Here is a 21,937-nt window from a genome sequence, read left to right on the forward strand (position 1 = left end):
GTAAACCCACCACTGCTGTTGAGGTGAGGAAATCACCACTGCACACTTCTACCTTCATGATATTATATCAATGTAGCATGAACTTTTTATGTTTTCTATAAATTTCACCCAAAAGCCAAATCCCCAACATTTTGTGAGTAGTGTATATGAACATACGCTCTCTCTCTCTCTCTCTCTCTCTCTCCCCCCCCCCCACACACACACACACACACACACAGTGATTAAATGCTTTGGTGTCTGTGACATTAATGGGTTGATGCTGTTTTGCTTTTGAGCAGAAGACCGCAGGGCACGTGGCCAGTGCAGCACAGCATACATAATCAGAGTTCCTGGACAACAATCATTATGTCATTACCACCTTCAAACTGCCCGAGCTGCAGAGGTCCAACGGCCTGCAGGAAGACATTTAGCATACAGCTTGGATCCTCATGTTAGTTTCGTGTTTCGCTCTTTCTCTCTCTTACTGCCTGATTTTTGCTCTTGCTGTTGTTTCCTGGTTGGCCGTTTTCCCAGAGCTCATTCCTGGGCCTACCCGAACCCATTTTCATTCAACACAGACCCAAACAAACAATAACATGGGCACCATATCAGCAGCGAGGCATTGGTATGGTTCTCCTATCAATGTTTAATGTTCATAGCGAAGACCTCCCTTTTCTTCCAGAAACATCAAGTACTTTTTTAGGCGTTGAACTGAACCACTGATATTTCCTGTTGCGGATAAGACATAAAAAACGCGGGAAAGTCTGCATACGTTATCTCATCCCTGCCCAGAGAGACTGGGAGGATCTCCATTCCATCCACCGCTCCCCTTGGCTCCTTCAGCACCCAGGTGCAGAGCGAGCAGAATACTGATCAGATAACATGCCTAGCTTTTAATAACATTTGGGAGTCCGTTGTTTCTAAATACGTTTTTTAAAAATCACCAGTGCACTACGTTTCCAGCCTGTTTGAGAGCGCTTGCCGTGCATGAAAGCTAATAGGATAGCACAGAAACCCTCCTCATGAAAAAATATCTACCTACCCCCCACCACCCACACACACCCCAACCCCCCCCCCCCCCCCCAAAAAAAAAAACCCTTTTGCTAACAGTACTCGCGCAATTCGGCGATTCTGCAAGTTCTGGCAAAGGTGTAGGGTGGAAAAATGGGGAGACCACCGAGAGCAGAAAGCAGACGGTCTTCTCCTGCATAAGTAAATTGATAATAAATTACACTGCCTACCGGGCAACGAGAGAGAGAGAGAGAGAGAGAGAGAGAGAGAGAGAGAGAGAGAGAGAGAGAGAGAGAGAGAGAGAGAGAGAGAGAGAGCAAGCAAACATCCGGGAAGGAAGCAAATAGCAACGCGCGTGCAATTGGGCTAGAAAAACCGGCCGGCAGCCGCAAAGAACATTCGGTTAGGCTTTTGAGCAGAAAGACATATTTTCAAAGTACTCGTATATGATTTTTGAACGATTTATGTCGATGTAATCTTCTTTTGACTTTAGTTTTCTTAGATTTCATTACATGCTTTGGATTTTAAGAGTTGTTACCCTCGTGGACTCAAAATTTTAACCGCGCATTACAGCTGTGTGTGTTCCCATTGGATTAAAAACAGATCATTCAGTCAGCAGCCTCCGTGGACCGGCTACGATCAGCACCTTGGATAGCGCCTGACCGTTGGGTAAGCGTCTGAACGCTCGTTTCGCTCTCCTAAAATAATCACGTTCCGAACAGTTTCGGTTCTTTCCACGCTGCTAATGAAATTTGTTTGTGAACTGTTAAAACTATTCATTCTAAAGCTTGTTTATGAAATAACAGATTCAAAAGCAACAGCAAATAAACGATAAGCTAAAATGTCCCGGAACTATCTTTTTTAATTGCTCTTCCGAGACGAGTGAGTTGCCTGTATCGCTTGAGCCGTTTCTGAGCGCTGCGGTACTTCTGGGCTGCAGTGTTTTTAAGTATATTACACGTCGAGCCGATACCCTTACTGTGCACCGTTTTTGGATTACTTTATGAAATTATGCAGTAATTATTATGCAGTAGGCTATTAATCATCTGTGTGAAACGAATTGTCAGGGCAGCAGTTCCCACGGGAATCTCGTCTGCTGAAAGTCCGAAGTAGCATTCAAACACATCGTGACTAGAGGCGGTTCCGTTCGGAAAGGGACGGGGGTGAAAAGTGTCCCCCTGTATTGAAACAACCATTTGTTATGCGGTAGCAGACGGCGGCGCGTGGCTTAAGTCCGTGTCGTTGACTATGGTGGTGTCTACGTCCACGTTCATAAGCATCGTAACCAGAGGTTCCCTCAAATTCTAGGCAAAGCAATGCTAGAATGTCCTTCTTCTCATTTAGGAGTAGCTGCCCGAAGCCTAAATATATCTTATGGTTTCTTCATCCACAAGTGCTACCAGACTTAATCTTCCTCATTTTTAACCCATGATAAAACAAAGAAAACACAGCTAACTAACCAGTGTCATTTTAACACATGTAGCGAATTTTTCTTTTATACGCTGAGATACTATAATAAGTTTACATTAGCAGCGCGTCGTCCTGTAACTGTCAAAACAGCCACTGAGTGGTTTCCTGTATTTAGCCTAGATTATGCCTTTACTGGATTATGCCTTACAGCTGTATAGCCTTTTCTATACTTTAGGCTCAGGTCTCGGGCCTTAAAATAGTAAGAAAGCATAAGGCACAATCAGGGCCGGAGTGGGACACTTTTTCAGCCCGGGAGTTATATGCCCAAATACTGCCCAATATTATTTTTCCCTCCCAATCGGCCCAAACTAGAGACTGACATGAGCCGGCCCATCGGGAATCCTCCCGAATCTCCCGATTAGCCACTCCGGCTCTGGGCACAATAAAATCATGTGAGTCACTCCCTGGCAACTTTCGTCTTACCTTCGTCGCTAGTTTTTCGCAATATCTTCTAACTTAATTTCTTAGCAATAAAAAGACCAGAAGTAGTGGAATAAACGTAGCTGACCCTCAATAAATGGCGGTACTAGTAACACTAAGGCATTCATACCATTGTGTACCACTCCGATGCACAGCTCGAAGTGGCTAGAAGGCTAATTCATTTATATACCACATTATGATAATGAAACATTTGCCTTCAAAGCAATGCATAATATTCGTAATGCAATAGCATACCATCTTCTCTCCCAAATCGAGATGGAATAAAACGCCCATAAATATGGTCTTTAAACCCCTACACCAAAACTGAAATAGAAAATATTGCCATGATACTAGTGAATGGGTCTAGAGATGGGTTTCGCATAAGATATGTTTTCTCTTCTCGTCTTATCTATCAAACGGTATTTTAGACAAGAAAATTCGAAGCTTTTTGTGAAATTGGCTTTGTGTAGGACAGATGTTTAGACAAATGTAATTAACAGTAAATGTCAGCTTTTTTGTAACTGATACGGCTGAAACGTACTGTGCTGTGATTAATAGAATATGGTTAAAAATAGGATTAAACAGGTTCCATGGCAGTGACGCATGGTTCCCGACCAGAGGTCAGAGATGGTGATCTACCAACCTCAGCAGACAGACAGGTGCTGTCTACTGGATCCCTTCTGTACGTGTCTTATTGAGGACTCCCCTCCTGGTGCACAGATGTCTGCTTGTCTGAGAATTAAATGCGACCGTTTGGCAGCCCTATTAGGGGTGTGTGTTGGAGGAAGGTGTCACTCATTTCTGCTGAAGGATGACAAATGAATATTGAATATGTTACCGTGCTTTAGAAAAAGCTTTATAATTGTACTTTGTCGAATGATGTAGGGATATCCTTATATGTGTAAGCTCGTGGATGCAGCCACGCTAGGTGTTCAATTAGAGGAGAAGCCCAGGGTGTAGCCCAAGGGTTATGGCACACGGCCAGACAGCCAGCTCTTCCTCCCCTGATTCACAGCAAGACAACCAACACAGGCCACCGGTGGCATCACACGGGATGTATGTGAAACAGCCAAACACCAATCGTTATAACACCACAAGACAGAATTCCGCAACGCTAACGGAGTGCAGTTTATACGATTAATTGCACAACCACTGGAGATAAGGGTGAGGACAGTAACTCTATATTGTTTACGCGTTTAAGATCTTAATGAAGGCCATGGCTTTGATGACTAAGAGTTTTGTATCGCTGACAGCCAGAAACGGCGGTGTGACAACGTAGTGAGGGAAGAGAAGACGTGAGACGGGAACGAAAGTCCCCGAGTAGCGCAGAGGACGCGCGAGTCTGTCTCCGCACGCGCCGCGCACGCGCCGCACGCGCCGCGCACGCGTGGCTTCCACGAAGTTTTCAACACTTATCGATATGGGAACTTCAGGTGCCGATGAGTTATTAACCGAATTAAACACGTTCGAAGAACTGAACAAGCGGTGAAAACTTTAACAAAAAATGCTAGGCGCTGTTTTCGTAATGACATGACAAACAAACACATGAAAACAAGGCGAAAAGCGCAAAGCTCAAGGCTTCTGCATTTGATAGATACTGGGCTCAGTATTTTTTGTGAGAAATCACTATATGGAAACACTTCGAAGGCGCAAATGCAAGCGTTGGGTTTGGGGAAAGACATTACCAACAAGTGTGGTTAATGCAGAATCAATAGCTTCTCTCCACGGACTAATATGAAATTATCAAAAAACACTGACCATCTACTCGTATTTCACATATCAAATGTATAATTCATAGTCTCTCTTATGTAATTACATCTAGTGAATCTGATATTAATTAGATGTGTGAGACATCTTGTTGATTCTATTAACTGTATGATGTTTACAGCGAAGAGGCCCAACAGCTGTCTGATATTAACATTTACTGATTAACATAACTGAGAAAAATTATAGGAAAAAAGTGACTGATTGATTGATTTCTCCATTTCCTAACGTCCTGTCCACCAGAGCTGAGGTAGTATTAAGCATCCTACTGCAGGCCTATGTAGATATGTAAATATGGGTTACACCATTTTTCATCAAATATGGCAAATATCAATATTTTGATGGGGGATTTGAAGAAAAAGTGGAATTAATATAACAAACAAAATAAAGGTAAACAATAGTCTGTGATAGTCCACAGTATCACTGTATTTTGGGGAATCGTGCATGTTTCTGCTCACGGCGTACTGTAGTGCACTCGTGCTTAATGAAGAATAGACATGCAGTTTTCTAACCCTGCATGTCTGTTGCTCATTTAAAGAATGTATTTCAATAGAGGTTTGCCTTCATTCACCGGGTCAGGCTGTAGTTCTGAATTATGCCCATTTTGAAATAGATTCTGGGGGAAGCCCTCATAAAACTGCCCTGCACCACCGCCTCAGACTCTACAATGTTACAAGGTGAAGTAAAATGTCTAATATTACAGCGGGAACGAGACAATAATAACTATTTGATGACAGAATTGTGCGTTCTACAAGGCACTAGCAAAGAACCGCTAAACTGATCTCAGGAAATGAAAAGCCCTATTTCAGAACTCATGACAAAAATACCCAACGTCTCCCACTAACATACCAACTCCCACCTCACCTGGAATTCTCTCTCTCTCTCTCTCTCTCTCTCTCTCTCTCTCTCTCTCTCTCTCTCTCTCTCTCTCTCTCTCTCTCTCTCTCCCTCTCTCTGTCGTGCAGATGAAGAGGTTCAGAGGGAAGGGGAGTGTGAATGGTCATTGAGGATCACACACTCATACTCTGATAGTGGGGGCATATTCAATGTGCTTAAATGCAGTATGTAGTGTGTGTGTGTGTGTGTGTGTCCTCCCTCTTTTCACACACTCAAGATTCCCCATGGTTAGTTTGCATTTAGTACATTTGATCTCACTATTTCTGCTCATACTCATTTGAAATTCTCGCAATTTTGGATTTAATACCAAACTCAGGCACCATTCTTTACTCACTCGATCTATTTTCCTTCATTCTCATTCTACTGTAGTCCTGTAGTCACCTAAAACACATTCTAGGCCTAAAAACCCAGACGGACGTAATGGTCACCGCTCTGATCAATCGTCTACTGACACGTCTGATCAATAGCTGGTATAATGCACACCAGCACGGTTACAGTGGAGGAACAGGGATAGTCCAGTTTCTGTAAGTGTGAGTACTAAACAGAGTGTGACTGCCTCTGTCATATGGTACAGAACCAAGCTGCACAATCGTCATGTGACTACACTCTGAAATGGAGAGGGTTAGGGGGCGTGGTCAGAGAGAAACTGTTGAAGAATGGGGGAAAATTGAGATAGTAAAATGTAAAATTTATATAAACAGAGAGAGAGAGAGAGCGAGGGAGAGAGAAAGAGAGAGAGAGAGAGAGCGAGGGAGAGAGAAAGAGAGAGAGAGAGAGAGAGAGAGAGAAAGGGAGAGCACAACACATCAACCACTGAAAACAAGCACTGTAAAGCCACCTCAAGTATATGAGATGAGGAGTGCTGTGTTTCACACACACACACACACACACACACACACACACACACACACACACACACACACACACACACACCCACACACACACACACTTACTCAGTGAAGAGAGTAAGGAAGTATTATTGGACACCTTAAAGCCTCTCAGGCATACAGTTATTAGGAAAACGTCAATGTCAGTTCAATCTACTGAAGTAGTTCGTCCAGGAAAGACCTTCCAATACACACATACAGACACACACAAAGGCACGCAGACAAACATACAAAGTTAGTGACATATTAACGTGCCAATAATTTTTTGGAGCACTTTTGAACATTTTCTATAAACTTCAATTCTAAGACTAAATAAAAACCCCAGTGTTCCCTGCGCCGAGACGTGCCTGTTCGTTGGTGCTTTAATGCAAGTCCTCATCATACGTCTCATTTAGGTAACGGTATTACGGGTCTATGAGGAAACCATATCTTGCACTGTAATCACAAAGCCGGCAGAGGGAAGCTGGTTTTTAGAGAGTTGCGTGATTACGAAGCCTGGATGCGAGTAAATCACCTCTCTGTGACCATAAAGAAGCACAACGTGCACCTTTCAAGAGAAGTAAACACTCGGCTTGATATTCCTTGATATCTCTGCTCTTCTCAGTTCTGATTGTTAAGAGTTAGTGTGTACCTCGGCTGTGCATGGTGTGTGTGTGTGTGTGTGGGTGTGTGTGTGTGAGAGAGAGAGAGAGATCATGTCCAGCTCGTATATAAGCTCATGTCCAGGAAGGCGTATGGCTCTATGGGAACGTGTGAGTGGTGAATGAGTGTCAGGGTCACACAGGGGTCAGACTGTCTGCTACCCTTCCAGCGACCTTTTAATACAGGAGGCCTGTGGCTGTAATCTCCACCGGTACGCGAGCACAGTAGACGAAGGACACGTATCACATGACCTTCACGGCTGGGCTTTCGAGTGAATGACAGTTTCCTCTTTTTGGTTAATACAAGGATACAGCCAGGCTAAGCTGCGGTTCCTGGCCCTGCTTCTGTTAATAGTAATAATCAACTCAGCTCACATACAAAAAGCCATAATTACGGGCAGACGGCAGCTGGACAGAGAATGATGGACCTACCCTCTCGACCAATCACGGTTCAAATTAAGAGTTCATCTAGCCCGGTTGGCTAGAAGGAGCATTTAACAGACAAATGGTTGTCAGTGTCTAGGCAGCGATGGCGCTGTAATGTTTTTTGAAGACAAGAGCCTTTACGAGTTTTTGTTTACGTGATTAATTACATCAAAACAGATCTCAGAAATGCATCAACATCTTTCTGCTGTTTCCTCTCCAGCATTTAAGAAGCTGACTCGACAGGTTAGACAATTCTGCTAATAACTATGGTGGTCAAAGGGGAGACGCTAGCGGTGCTAAACGTGCCACGTGCTCGTCTGGAGATGTGAGTCTACACCAGCTGGATTACATTCAGTTAATCTGCATTATAATCCAACCGGAGCAGGAAACACCCTTTGAAGTTTCATACAATCTAGACGACTTCGGTCTTTGTATGTTGTCCTCTGAACACGTGAGTTCTCCAGAAACACTGAGTCATGCTGAGGCAAGCTGCTTTTAAAACGCTTTCTGCTTCATTATTCTTCCAATTGTGTTTTTTCCTTTTCAGACTTTTGGAATAGAGATGTGAGAGAAGTCAGCGAGTGTCTAGAAAAGCCGTGAAATTTCTGACAACCGCAAGTGCTTATTCTTTACTGCTGCAGAGCGTAAGGCAAGAAAGAGTGATAGGGGAAGAAAGGAGAGAGAGAGAGAGATAGAGGGAGGGAGGGAAAGATAAGGAGAAGGAATGGCAGAGAGAGTAAGAGAGAGAGAGCATGGGGAGGGAAAGAAAGGGTGAGAGATAGTGTGAGGGAAGGAAGGAAGAATGGAGGAGAGAAAGGGAGAGGAGCAGAGGGAGGAAGAGAGAAGGAGAGAGAAAGCGATGGAAAGGCAGAGGGGAGAAAGAGGGAGAGAAAGGGTGAGGGAGAGAGAGAGAGAGAGAGAGAGAGAGAGAGAGAGAGAGAGAGAGATTGGGGCTAAATGTGATTTACTGGAAGCTTCTGAGTGAAAGACTCCAGTGGTTCTGAACTGTAGCAAAGCTTGGGGGAACATTTCCTTTAATTACAGCGTGTAAACACCTCAGCCCACCAACCCAATACAGACATACAGACAACCGAGCCCCTGCAGCCCACCAACCCAATACAGACATACAGACAGCCGAGCCCCTGCAGCCCACCAACCCAATACAGACATACAGACAACCGAGCCCCTGCAGCCCACCAACCCAATACAGACACACAGACAACCGAGCGCCTGCAGCCCACCAACCCAATACAGACATACGCACAGACAACCGAGCCCCTGCAGCCCAGACACACATTACAGACTGATCTCACTTCTGGCCATCTCCTCGAAATCAGTGGGCATCATATCCATGCAGCAGGAGTTTGGCTGGTACTGTCACCTAATTTCATCCACCCACCCACACACACACACACACACACACACACACACACACACACACACACACACACACACACACACACACACACACACACACACACACACACACACACACTTATAAGCACACATATGTACATGTGTGTAAACAGTGTGTAAGTGAAACCTACTTTCTAGAGCGGTAGAAACACCACATGAACACACACCCCACTCTCCTGTGTCATCTGCCAATTCTGTCAACCTAAGCAACCATTTGTTTCCGTGGCAGCGGGACTGTCATGGCAATCACCCCGCTGGCTACGCTCCAAGTTGTTACAGTCCGACAACATCGTCTCTTGAGACCACGCACACACACACATACACACACCCACGCACACGTGCACACACACACTCTTACACACCCTTTGGTGTTTGTGTGTGTGTGTGTGTGTGTGTGTGCGTGTGTGTGTGTGTGTGTGTGTGTGTGTGTGTGTGTGTGTGTGTGTGTGTGTGTGTATACATACATGGTTTGTGCTGCAACAACATCGAGGATGAATTCTGGGTTTCTGCTTTCCATACACCAGGCAGTAATTAGCACCAATATAATTATAATGACCTGTAAAGCATGGTGAACAGTGAACAAACTAAGTTTAATATTTTAAATCACCTCTGTGCATATCATGTATCTACTCAGTAAAAAATAATATCTCACTGTTTATCCTTCAATAGCAACCAATAATAATTTGTCAGCAAAAACTATGGACAGGCCCATATGCTGCTTCTCAGCCCTCGTCCACACACACACCCCTCGTCCTCACACACACCCCTTGTCCACACACACACCCCTTGTCCACACACACCCCTCGTCCTCACACACACCCCTTGTCCACACACACACCCCTTGTCCACACACACCCCTCGTCCTCACACACACCCCTCGTCCTCACACACACCCCTTGTCCACACACACACCCCTCGTCCACACACACACCCCTCGTCCTCACACACACCCCTTGATTGGAAGTAACCCTCCCAACAATCAGACTCTTTTTTTTTTTTTTTTTTTTTTTTTTTTTTTTTTTTTTTTGGCCCACCTCCACCCCCCCATCTTTGGAGGACAACTTTGTTTTTATGTACAGATTTAAATGGCAATTATAACAATTCTGTATAATATATAGTGTAGTGATAACAATATATAGTGATAACAGTATGCAAAGTGATAATTATTGGGGTTAGGTGGACCAAGAAAAGAGGGGGAGAGAAATAATAAAAAGGGAAAAGACAGAGGTAGGAGAAAAAAGGAGAAGAAAAAGAAAAGAAGAAAAAAAAAAATAATAATAATAATAATAATAATAATAATAAAAAAAAAAAATTAATAATAATAAAATAATAATAATAATAATATTAATAAAATAAAACACGCAACCAGCTCAAATGACCACTGCAAAGAAGTACAGAAAGTAAACCAAATACATATAGTGCAGATGAGTGCGATGTATGGGTGTGTGTGAGTGTGTGTTTATGTGCAACCTAGAAGTGCAACATAGGATAGATGTATGGAATGTACTTACCAGCAAGGGTGGGTAGCTGCGACAGCACTCCCCCAGAGGCCAGAGGCGGGCGGAGAGAGACCCGGGAACCCCACCCGCCCACGGCCCCCCACAGAGCGGTGGAGTACCAGAGCCGCACTTCCCAGAAACCCTCACCCGCCCGCCCCCGCAGGCGGGAGAGAGAGACCCCGGACAGCGCCCCACCAGTCAAGGAGCGCAGGTCCAGGGGAACCAGAGGGAACAGAGCGCCTCCCCCCCAGGATGCCCCCCCCCCCAGGGGCCAGCGGCAAAACCACGGCGCCACGCGCCCGGAAAGCCACCCACCACCCGGCAGGGCCCACCTCCCGCCGAGGAGCACCCGGCCGCCCCATATCACCACCGCCCAGGGGAGCGGGCCAACCGCCCCTACGCCGGGGGGCCAAGCCGGACACCGGAGCCCCAAGGCGCCCCCCCTCTGGAGTGGTGCAGTAGTCTCAGGGGAGTGTCCATGAGTGAACCGGGCACGACCAGCCCCGACCCAGAACCAGCTGTCCTCACCCACCTAACCAAACCCACCCTACATTTGCCCCTATACACCCCCACCATGTACACACCCACCCCCACACACACACACACACACATACACTCAAATTCACCCTCACACCTCCAAACCTGGCCATATGTCCCCTCCCTCCAACACGCACTCATTCATCCACCCATTCAGAAACAAGAAGAAAACAAGGACAGAGACACACACTTATCCAGACTAGCACACCCTCTGCGGCAGGGGCAGATGGCTGGACCAGCAAGGACCAGTAGCGGTCCTAGGAAGCCACCAGCCCAGTCCCGCGCCAGCAACCCCCCCCCCCCGCCCCGGCAGGGAGCAGGAAGCGGGTGAAGGAAGGCCTTCCCACCCCTCCACCCCCAGTGTTGTGTGTAGGTGTTGGTGTATATGCATGTGTCGTAGTGTGTGATACTATGGTGCAGTTAAAATTGAGGGGACAGATGCTAGGGCAAACGTGAGTGCATGTCCACACCGTCCCCTCAAAGGCCCTCAATGTCTAAAGTGCAGTAAAAACTGAGGGACAGACAGTGGTGAGGAGACGGGTGAACCATGGCAGCAGGCCCACCTCGTCAACCTCTGGGTACCTGCCTGTCCCCAGAATCCTAAATGAGCAAGGATGTGTGTGTGTGTGTGTGTGGGGGGGGGGGGGGGGGTGGGAATGCTTAGGTCCAGAGGAAAGGGTCCTCTGGAAGAGGAGAGCCAGCTTGCTAGCTGGCTCATTGAGCACCGAACTTCACTGCCCCCCCAGCTCAAGGCAGGGAGCGGTCGACCCGGGGAGACCAGGGCGGCAACCCCCCCCACCACCACATCCAAGCACGGATCCACACCACCCCCACCACAGAGAGCAGCCGGTCCGCACATCCACATACACCTAGACACACATTTCTTTCATACACGTATGCACTCACACACATTTAACCCATAAATATATACATATATACCCATATACATACATACATCCATCCATATATATAAATATATACATACACATACATACATATATACATATATATCTACACATACATATACACCCACACACGCTAGTCCCATATACACCACACCCCTGTGTATGCACCCACAACCATACCAATCGCACAGTGAACAAACGATGGCAGACATCAACAGTATTGAGGACATGCTGGTCGGAGTCCGGAACCCTACCTCCCGGCCCACCCCAGACATCCCCATCATCCACCACCCCACTCCCACCACCCAGGCACCTCGGAGCCCCAAGGCCCAGACCCGACCCCCCGACCCAGGCCGACCGACCCACCCCCCCCAGCGGCGCAACCGCAGCGGCGCAGGTCCCCCCGCACGGGCAGGGCCCCAGCTCGGGGTCGGGGGGCCCCAGGCACCAGGCCCCGGGTCCCGCCACCCGGCCCCACAGGGGAGGCCAGCCACCCCGCCGAGGGCCAGCACCCGCCCCTCCCCACGCCCCGGCTCCACACCCCAGAGCCCAGAGGGAGCGCCACCCAAGCCCCCCCAACCACCGCCCGCCGGGGCAAGCACATGCCATCCCAGGTTGGCAGCCCCGGCCCCCCCGCCCAGAAAGTGGCCGGCACGAGCAGTCTCCCCGGGGTCGGCCCCCAGCCACCAACCGGCCCTCCGGGGGCCGAGGCCCCCGCCAACCACCCCGACTAGCTAATGGAACTGATCAGTGGGGACCAAAGAGAATTAAATTCCTCCAACTGGTCTTTAGAGGAAGCAGACATTCTCTCCAGACAGATGTGATCGAGTAATAAATTTTTGTAATGAGTAATATGCAGGTCCTTTTTCGTTTTCCAATTGATAAGAATGGTTTTCTTGGCGATGCATAGGGCAGTGAGAACTATGTGTGATATGTCTGCCTCTGTATCTAATTCACTGACGTCTCCTAAGATGCACAGTCTGGGTGAAGTTGGGATGCAGCTTTTAAGCCCCGTGGACAATTCTACACATACCTTCTTCCAGAATTCCTTAACAGGCCTACAATCCCATATAGCATGCATATAGTTATCAATTATATTGCCTGTACAGTGGGTGCATATGTTTGATTGTGCTAGGCCCATTTGGAACATCCTTTGTCCTGTATAGTGTGTTCTATGAAGGACTTTGTATTGTATAAGTTGTAAGTTGGGGCTTTTACTTATTTTGAAGATATTTGTACATATGTCGGTCCAGAAATGTTGATCTGGATTAATAAATAGATCTCGTTCCCATTTGGCTATCGGAAGGGATATTGAGTCATCAAATTTTAACAATAATTTATACAATTTTGATAATAATTTAGGAGTATATAGATTAAAAAATTCAGTTATCCATGCTGATATTTCTAAGTTCAGTTGATTGCGGTTGAATCTCTGTTGAATGATGGATTTTAATTGTTGATATTCCAGAAATCTACTGTTGTTTATTCCATATTCTGATACAAGTTCCTGGAATGTGACAAAGTTTCCATCTTTAATAACATGTTCTAAATTTTTTATTCCCCTGTCATGCCATGATGAAAAATGTAGTACTTTCTTGTTCTGACAGATGTCTGGATTGTTCCAAATGGGTGTTAGTTTGCATGGGATGAGTGGGGACCGAGTTAATTTAAGGAATTCCCACCAGGCTGTCAGTGAAGTATTTATATTAAGGCTTTTAAAGCAGTCCTGACGCTTAATATTAGAGCTAATGTAAGGTAGGTCTGAGAGTTTTATTTTCCCGCAAAATGCTTGTTCTAGGTCCAACCATGGCCTGTCTATTAAGTCGTATTTGACCCATTTTAAAATGTACTGTAATCTATTGGCTAAGAAATATTGATAAAAATTTGGTAATTCTAAGCCACCATTGCGTTTTGGCTTTTGCAAGGTTTTCATACTTATTCTTGATGGCTTGTTTTTCCATAGAAATTTTGAGATGTTTGAATCTAGGGATTTAAACCAAGCAGCAGAGGGTTTATTTGGGATTAATGAGAATAAATAGTTAACTTTGGGTAGAACCATCATTTTAATGGTAGCCACTCTCCCCATGAGTGATATAGGTAAAGCGTTCCAACGTGTGAGATCATCTTCTATTGTTTTTAATAGAGGGATATGATTTAACTGCACCAAGTCTAACAGTTTAGCAGAGACATGTATGCCTAAATATCTAATATTACCTGATTGTAGTGGAGTGGTGGTCGTGTTCTGGAAACTATAGTTTATAGGCAAAACTGTTGATTTGCCCCAGTTGATGGAATATTCTGTTATAGAAGAGAAGATGTCTATAAGTTTGATTGTATTCGGAAGGGAAGCTTGTGTGTTCTGTAGGAAAAGTAATACATCATCTGCGTAGAGACTTATCCTATGGTTTGTGGTTCCTGTGTTAATTCCTGTAATATTTGCATTTTGTCGAATTGCTGCTGCTAATGGCTCAATGAAGAGAACGAAAAGTGAGGGTGATAGTGGACAGCCCTGCCTGGTGCCCCTTTGCAGAGTGAAGCTTTGTGAGGTGATGTCGTTTGTCCTAACCCGTGCATTAGGAGAACTATGTAAGGCTTTGATCCAGTTAATGAAGGATGGGCCAAATCCAAATTTGTGTAGAACTGCTAATAAATATTTCCAGTTTACCCGGTCAAATGCTTTTTCTGCATCTAAAGATACAATGGTAGTCTCTAATTTGTTAATTGTGCAGTAATCTATTATGTTTATTAGTCTGCGTGTATTGTTGGCAGATTGTCTACCCTTGATAAAACCTGTCTGGTCTGGATGTATTATAAGTGGGGTGATTTCCTCTAATCTTCTGGCAAGTGCTTTGCAAATAATTTTAAGATCTACGTTTATGAGTGAAATGGGGCGATAGCTGGAAGGAAGTGTAGGGTCTTTGCCTGGCTTTAGAAGTACACTGATGTTAGCAGAATTCATGTCTGGAGACAGGACATGATCTTTTTGAATTTGATTTACCATTCTAAAAAAGGTTGGTTCTAGCACAGACCATAATTCTTTGTAGAATTCTACAGGAAATCCATCTGGTCCTGGAGCTTTGTTATTTGGTAGCTGCTGTAAGGCTTCATGTAATTCGGGCAGAGCAAGTGGTGAATCCAGTGCAACAATTTGTTCGTTTTCTAGCTTTGGGAGATTTATATTATTAATAAATTCTTCAATAGCTGAATCTGATGGATTAATCTGTGATGCGTATAAAGCTTTATAAAACTCTTTAAAAGCTTTATTTATTTGTTGTGGGTCGTGAATAATGCTGCCTGTTGAGTTCTTAATAGAGGAGATAGTTGTTTTTTCCTTATTAAGCTTTAACTGATTAGCAAGGAATTTTCCAGATTTATTGCCATGTTCAAAATTCTGCCAGCGCAGTCTTTGCAGTAAAAATTGTGTCTTTTTATCTATTATTTCATTTAATTCCAGTTTGAGTTTCCTCAGCTTGTTCAGTGTGTATTCTTGTGGTGAAGCAGCATGGGCAGCTTCTAAAGATTTTATTTTTTCTTCCAATTCTAATACCTGTGTTTTTTCTGTCTTTTTCTTATGTGTGCAGTAGGATATTATTTTCCCCCGCATTACTGCCTTCCCTGCTTCCCAAAGAACACACGGAGAGGTACCTGGTAGATCGTTATATTCTAAATATGTTGCCCATTCTTTTTTGAAGTAATTAATGAAATCTTGTTCCTTAAGTAATGATGTATTTAATCTCCAGTTCCTAGTTGCTGGTGTGGTTCTTTTCTGTGTTAGAGAGAGAGAGACCGGTGCATGGTCACTGATAGTGATAGGGTGAATACAAGTGTCTGTGACATCTGTCATAATGGAATCAGACTCTAATGCCTCTTCCCATATATGTCAACTCTGGCTAGAGGTCGTCTCCAAGTACCAGGAGAACCTCACCGTAGATCCTCCCATCTGCACTCGCTGCAGTCCTGGTGGGGGAGGAAGCCCAGGTCTCTCACCATGACCTTCATTATGCTCCTAACACCGTTCTCCTAACACCGTGCTCCTAACACCGTGCTCCTAACACTGTTCTCCTAACACCGTGCTCCTAACACCGTGCTCCTAACACCGTTTTCCTAACACCGTGCTCCTAACACCGTGCTCCTAACACCGTGCTCCTAACACCGTGCTCCTAACACCGTGCTCTCGCCGTACATGTTCTAGCCACATACGAGGGCGCAGTTGAGGCCTGGAGCTCCTCTCTCTCCACCAGAACAAGGTTACAACACATGCATAATAAGAGCCGTGTTTGGCTTATTTTATTCTCTTGATTTTCCCCTTTTGTCATTCAGAGAAATGCAATGACAAGACACGGATGTGTGGATGGATGAATGAACTGATACTATACAACAAACTGATACTTCACAACAAACCAAGATAAAGTACTGGATATTTGAGAGTTATAATATTTCTTCATCTAGGAACAGGTGCAGGTGCAAATGAAAAAGCTGATGAAGGTGAACTGAAACACACAGCACAACACACACACACACACACAAAGAAAGAGGGGAAATGTTGAACACTTCATGACAGAATGTTGCCTTTACCATCACCCACAACACACAGGGCCACAGTATCATCACTCACAACACACAGGGCCACAGTATCATCACCCACAACACACAGGGCCACAGTATCATCACTCAACACACAGGGCCACAGAACCATCACCCACAACACACAGGGCTACAGTATCATCACCCACAACACACAGGGCCACAGTATCATCACCCACAACACACAGGGGCACAGTATCATCACCTACAACACACAGGGCTACAGTATCATCACCCACAACACACAGGGCTACAGTATCATCACTCACAACACACAGAGCCACAGAACCATCACCCACAACACACAGGGCTACAGTATCATCACCCACAACACACAGGGCCACAGTATCATCACCTACAACACACAGGGCCACAGTATCATCACCCACAACACACAGGGCTACAGTATCATCACCCACAACACACAGGGCTACAGTATCATCACTCACAACACACAGGGCCACAGAACCATCACCCACAACACACAGGGCTACAGTATCATTACCCACAACACACAGGACCAAAGTATCATCACTCACAACACACAGGGCCACAGAACCATCACCCACAACACACAGGGCCACAGTATCATCACCCACAACACACAGGGCCACAGTATCATCACCCACAACACACAGGGCTACAGTATCATCACCCACAACACACAGGGCCACAGTATCATCACCCACAACACACAGGGCTACAGTATCATCACCCACAACACACAGGGCCACAGTATCATCACCCACAACACACAGGGCCACAGTATCATCACCCACAACACACAGGGCTACAGTATCATCACCCACAGTACACATGGTTTCAGTTATTATTCCATGTAAATGTGGAATGTATGTAAAATAAGAAATACAGCACTGCCAACAGACAGGTTGCCAAATCCAAACTTTTATCTTGTAGATAACCACGCATCTCTCAGCTTCAGAAACTATTTGTTCATTCAGAATGTATTATTTCTATAAACACCAGTGTTACCATTCCCCTCAACCTTACTGTAAAGTATCGTACTCCAGTGCATACGTTTTCATCTGTTATGCAAAAGGCCCCACTTCTTTGAGATACGTTACGCGTAGCGGACTAAATTGCAGTTTCTTTTCGGAGTACTGGGAGAAATTCACTGGCCATCAATCTCAGTTCCTCGTGGCCACAGGACATGAGCTAACTGCCCATTGTCAAAGTAAGAAAACAGCCATGCACACTCAATAGGAGCTTTCCCTGCCTCAGCGAAATTCACTGGCAAAGTGTCTTCTGCTTCCTACGAAAAAGAAAAGGTCCCTCAAACGTGTCCTGGCCTTGTCTTCCAAACAAGCGGGATGAAGTCAGTGAGTTGCTGGTAGTGTGTGATGTCAGTACCTAATAAATTGTCGCACTTCATTAAGTTTGTCATCAGCCAGACGTATTAAGTCATCTTAGTCATCCAGCCATACTGAAGAGAAAATGAAAATATAGTCATTATATAAATACATTAATATATATATACGTGTGTGTGTGTGTGTGTTTGTGTGTGTGTGTTTTCATTGTCTTTCATTGTTAAACTACTTTGCCTCAGTGAAAGGTTAGCTGTTTTTTTTGTAGATTTTCACTGTAAGTTCTAGCTGCTAAATAACAAAGACTTTTGCTCGTCTTCAGCAGTGGCAGTAATGGTGGAGACTGTATATTACACCCTTGAATACTTTATGTGTAAACTGTCCTGTCAGTTCATTCCCAGTGTGACTGCTGTATCTATGCGGGAGGTTCAGACTACAGTAAACAGCTTCCTCACGTGGGCCAGCTGGTCTCTGGGTCCCTGCCTTAATTGGCCCTTGGGTTCTAACCACCAGAGTGCAGTTCCTGTCTGACAAGCTTCTTTTCATGTGCGGAATTAAAGCAAACTAAGACTTTGGGTCACATGCTGACTGCAGGCGTATTTCCCGTCCGCTGCTCACTGGGCCGTGCTGGGTGAGGAACCAGACCGGCAGCGCGCGCTTAACGAGGTCGCTGCAAACGAAGCGAAATTCCATCGGCGGTGGCGGTGCGGAGCCCCACGCGCTTGTACGTTCAGCCCTGGCGAGCCGTGATGATCGCTGGCCTTCTGTCTGAGTCAGGGTGGGACTCACGCCAGCTGCAGTGCACCGTGGGAACATTTATTCCTGCTAGCGTGCAGTCGCGGGGCTAATTCTCTTCCGGCGCACGACCTTCAGCCCACACGCGTCCACGTCCTTCAATTCGGTGTGTGGACATGTCCTTATCTCTGCAAGAAACCCAGAGCTCAGGACAAGGAGGAGGGGAGGACGGGGGGATGGGGGCAGTGGGGGGCAGCCCACGTGGCAGGGAGACAGGGAGACATGAGTTACTGCCCTCAAATGATATTAATTGCTTTTAAAGGTTAAAACTAAATATCGTTATGGTAATAAGAATTCTGTATCTCATGCCTCTCTCTGACTCAAGGTCGTTTCCTGGCCATTACACTTAGGTTAACTACATGTGACATACACTTTGTGCATAAGCATACGGGCATGTACTGGGTCACCCACAGAGGTGGTGACAAATTACTGTTGCTGTTTGCGATGCACGACACGGTTCTTTCTTGTTGGTACATAAAAACCCATTGAAGAGGAAACATCCACTGCTCGCAGCTGTGTCCTGATCTCAAAACGGGTGAGCTAACCTATCGTGGCCACTGTTTGCTCTGTCAACACCGTTAACGGCTACACCTTCCACAACTGACCACCCACAATTCACCGGCCGGTTGCACCGTCCTGGTAACAGTGGCTGCGGCATTGTTGGGGTTCCTGGGTGATTTTTGTGGACGGTGGTGTTTGACGGTGACTCCATGGAGGGGCAGGTGGCGTCCCAGTAGTGCAGTCTCCACGGGTCCGATCGCAAGCCCGGAAACATACAGTTCATCGAAACCCCACACGAGCCAAACTAGAATGCACGGAAGATCCGATCCCCTCAGCACACGCAGTACTTAATCATGTTTAATATTCATTTCATTTCATCTCATCTTATTTCCTGATTAGTCAAGCAAAAAGCTTTGTGCCTTGGGGGGCTTCTGTTCCATTCAGCTCTGAAACTGGGTGAAGATCTTGGACCTGTTCGTGCAGGAGAATCAGCGCGGAAAAAAATCTGAAGATATTCTGGTAAGCTGTGGTCATGTGTACAAACTGTGTTGGCAGTGGGACCAGAAACCTGGCAACATTCCCAAAACATTCACCAGCAGGAGAAAAACATTAGCACACTGTATCCACTCAGACTCTGTCTCACTACCAGATGTTCATCTCACTCTGTCTCACTACCAGACGCTCGTCTCACTCTGTCTCACTACCAGACGTTCGTCTCACTCTGCCGTACTGTCAGACGTTCTTCTCTCTGTCCCGCTACCAGACGTTCGTCTCGTTCTGTCTCGCTACCAGATGTTCGTCTCATTCTGTCTCGCTACCAGACATTCGTCTCGTTCTGTCCTGCTACCAGACGTTCTTCTTACACTGTCCCACTGCCAGACGCTCATTTTATTCTGGCGTTGGAACCCATACAGCTGACCCATCCTGTCAGGTACCTGGACCGTTAAACGGGGGTTGTTGGGTCGCCGCACTCTCTCACCACAGCGAGCATCTCTCCGTTGTGCTGTAATCACGTCTCGTGGTTCAGGACGTACACCTGCTACGTGGGGCGGCAGACGTGCAGAACTGAACCTGACCCGGGTGGAGTGCAGCGTGTCTTACAGGCCTGTTCGGGCCGCGCCCCAAATGGTCCTTTATGGCTGGTTTGCGTCCGTTGTTACACGGGCACTTAGGCTAACCATCTGTGATTGAGTTAAATGCAGTGCACAAGCAGTCAGCTCTCTGATGCCGGGTATCTGTCGCTGAGCTTAGGAGAAACAGAACCCGGATCCAACATGGGCTTGATTATGACATTACGCTCAGCTCTACTGCATCGGTAAAAGGTCACGTCTGCTGTCTCACTGTTGGGATTCTCGTCTCTTCTGTAGCACTGTTAAAAGGTCTATTAACCCACGTCTGGAGCGTGTCCGGGTGTGTGCGGGCTTGTGCGCCAGACGGCTTTTGTGGTGTGCTGTGTGTTTTGCGTCTTGTTGAACATGATGCTCTGGAATCATAATCACCCCATGCTTCACCGGCGGGTGCTCAGCACAGGGAAATGATTACTATAAATACACAGGGCAACATATTAACGCCTGGTGTCAGTTTAATAATGGTTTCAATTAGTCAGTTCCTGGAGCACTGTGCATAATTCATGATGTGTGAGCAGCCATTTTTAACTCAGCCTGTGACTTCGGCACCTCTGCGCCAGGCACGACGCCCTGCTGATCCGCTGTTGTGCTGTTCCAGAGTTCCGCTGTTCCGCTGATCCGCTGTTCCAGAGTTCCGCTGTTCCGCTGATCCGCTGTTCCAGAGTTCCGCTGTTCCAGAGTTCCGCTGTTCCAGAGTTCCGCTGTTCCAGAGTTCCATAGTTCCGCTGATCCGCTGTTCCAGAGTTCCGCTGTTCCAGAGTTCCGCTGTTCCACTGTTCCATAGTTCCGCTGTTCCAGAGTTCTGCTGTTCCAGAGTTCCGCTGTTCCACAGTTCCACTGTTCCATAGTTCCGCTGTTCCACAGTTCCACTGTTCCATAGTTCCGCTGTTCCGCTGTTCCATAGTTCCACTGTTCCAGAGTTCCGCTGTTCCACAGTTCCACTGTTCCATAGTTCCGCTGTTCCACAGTTCCGCTGTTCCATAGTTCCGCTGTTCCTCTGTTGCCCTGTTCACCTGTTATAACATTAGGGGACTCAATAGTAATATTAAAAACTCTACTTGAGTTCTGAAGGTTTTCTGAAGGAAAAGGAAACTATACTGGATTTATGGTTTGGTGCAGATAACTGCAGCTGTGATTGACAAGCAAAAACCTGAGACAAACTCAAAGAATCAACAAGCGTGTGTACTCATGAATGGCTGAAGGAGCATGAATAATGATTATGTAAAAGGAGCAAGCAACAGTAAACGCCTACAGGGAGTAGTGTGTGTGTGTGTGTGTGGGTGTGTGTGTGTGTGTGTGTGTGTGTGTGTGTGGTGCACTTGCGCTGGGCTTGCAAAGATTTGCTAGGTATATTAATGAGCTTGGCTATAATCTTTGTTCTGGTAAGGTGGTCTCTTGCTGTGAACGAAAGGCCAACATCCTGGAGCAGAATTATGAATGAGAACATGGGAGGGCTGTGTGCGTTTGCGCCTGGCGATTTTCTGGCCTGGTAATGAAGTTCACGGCGAGTCACAGATCACAGTGACGTGCGCAGGAGTTCGGCGTGCGGCAGTGCTGGGAGCGTAGAGCTCATTAATTGTTGTCACAGTTGTCACGGTGTGGACGAGTCGTGGAGAGGACGGGCGCGTGTGGAGATTGAGGAGATCTCACTGGACGCACACACCGGTATCTGATGCTTTTGAATGCGCTTTTGGCAAACAAATGAGGAGGAAGCTTTCAAGCCTCCTTTAATAAGCAAAGCCGTCCTGAGGTG

At 46.3% G+C, this 21,937-nt stretch overlaps 1 protein-coding gene across 1 annotated transcript in view; it reads left to right on the forward strand.

Annotated features, from left to right (window-relative positions):
* The first annotated feature begins 1,375 nt into the window (after positions 1–1,375).
* tmem121ab (transmembrane protein 121Ab) overlaps positions 1,376–21,937 on the forward strand; it is a 44,019-nt gene continuing 23,457 nt past the window's right edge. The window contains exon 1 of the mRNA XM_077018013.1: positions 1,376–1,659. The gene's annotated coding sequence lies outside the window, so the exon portion shown is untranslated. The remainder of the gene's footprint in view (positions 1,660–21,937) is intronic.

Source organism: Brachyhypopomus gauderio, chromosome 9, assembly GCF_052324685.1.
Source record: "Brachyhypopomus gauderio isolate BG-103 chromosome 9, BGAUD_0.2, whole genome shotgun sequence".
In the NCBI taxonomy this organism is placed as follows: Eukaryota; Metazoa; Chordata; class Actinopteri; order Gymnotiformes; family Hypopomidae; genus Brachyhypopomus; species Brachyhypopomus gauderio.